Source organism: Acanthisitta chloris, unplaced genomic scaffold (assembly GCF_000695815.1).
Source record: "Acanthisitta chloris isolate BGI_N310 unplaced genomic scaffold, ASM69581v1 scaffold2744, whole genome shotgun sequence".
In the NCBI taxonomy this organism is placed as follows: domain Eukaryota; kingdom Metazoa; phylum Chordata; class Aves; order Passeriformes; family Acanthisittidae; genus Acanthisitta; species Acanthisitta chloris.
In genome coordinates, this window is record NW_008667476.1 from 12,373 (window position 1) to 14,149 (window position 1,777).

Genomic DNA, 1,777 nt, shown 5'->3' on the forward strand with positions numbered 1-1,777 from the left:
TGGGAAAGGAATTTGATTGTGCTCTGGGCCTGTCCCCAAACGATCATTGTGAGCAGGATGAAACGCTCAGGTGCCTGTGGGCCCAGTCCTGGGGTAGGAGCAGCCTGAGATGGAAGCTGAGCTGTGTAACTCCATAGTTGCTGGCTTTGGGGGTCTGTCTGATGTTGCCTGTCCTCTCCCTGCTGCCAAAATGCTCAGAGCCTCTGGGCCCAGCAGGGATCCCATATACTTCCTACCAGTTCCAGCACTGTGTGTTCTGCATGCCAATTCCACAGCCAGTCCCAAACCCCATCTCTGCAACTCCCAACATACATGGGTTTTGCCATCCTTTCACCACACTGATAGCATCAGGGCCCTGATTTCCTTCTCCAGCATGGTGAGAGGAGGCTGGGGGAAGTGTAGCAGGGACATGGCCCATTCGTGGCTCACGTTCGGGAGGGTTTGTGCTGTGCCAGAGGCTCCTGAGCAGGAGGAGGGTCCTCCAGGGCCATGAAAGGGGTGAGAGGGAAGCTGTGGGGCACATGGGCTGTGGGGCTGCCTGTGGCTAGTGCTGGTCCAGGGGCCTCCTAAGAAAGGAGAAAAATGGTGTAAGGGGGAGGAAGGTGCTGGCACTATCCTGCTACAGGTACCCACAGGAACTTCCCAGCCATCCCATTGGGTGTGCAGAGCAAGTCACACTCCTGGTCAGCAGTTGGAGGGGAAATCACCTCCTGCACCAGTGGCTATATCCCCAGCTGCTGCCGAGACAGCAGTTCCCAAATCATCTCCCCAAGCCCATCTCCCTTCTCCCCTCCCTGGAGGGCTGGAAAGCACCTTGCAATGAGGTTCTTACCATGAAAAGCTCAGGCGCAGCTGCCAGGGCTGGTGGTAGTGGAGGGGCCATGGAGGGTGGGAGGGTGGAGGGAGGCAGCCGTGTCCCCCTCTGCTCTGCATAGCATCTCAGCAGTCCAACCTCTGCCTGGAGCTGGGCCAGCTCCTCTGCATGTTGCTGGGTTGCCCTTGAGCCTGGGGGACAGGATTTTATCACCACGGGGTTTACACTTCCCCAAGAATCAGTTCCTTGGCACTTCATCAGGCTGGTCAGGGTCTGTGGGGGTCAGGTGCTGTCCCCACTCAGTGCAGAGAGCCCACCTTGAGCTGTGCAACTGCAGCCTCTCCACTTGCCTATATTTCCATGAGCCATGTCCAGCTCAGGGGCTCTGTAACCCCAGAGGCTGATGGGGACTGTGGGTGCAGATAGGGGAAGCCTTTTCCCTCACCTACCAGCCTCATCACCTACCAGCGTCAGCTCTCCTCTCCCTCCTGACCTTCAGCGCCAAGAGTTCATCTTTCAGCCGCTGGTTCTCCAGCTCCACAGCCAGCAGAGCTGCATCCAGAGCCTGTGTGCCAGTGCCAGAGGGCTCTGCCAGCACAGCCAAGGGTGCCTCAGGTGCTGGCAGGGTCCCTGCTGGGCACCCGTGGGGTTGAGGCTTACCCTTCTGCCTGCCCCTGCGCAGCCCTGAGGTTCCTTTCTCCAGCACCATAGCCTCCAGCTGGAGGTGGAGGAGTTGGTCCAGGATGGCTGGGTCATGTCCTCCAGCACGCAGGTAGGAGATTCGCAGTGCCCTGCCGCAGCCCCTGGTCATCCATCACCGGGGTCGGCAGGACTCTCTGCTCAGACCCACCATCACCCTCAGATCCTCACCTGGCCTCGGCAGCAAGTGGCCCCGTGGCTGGCAGAAGGGTGTCCCTGGGGAGGACAGGGGAGAAGGAGCTGAGGGGCCCTTGATGGAGAGCA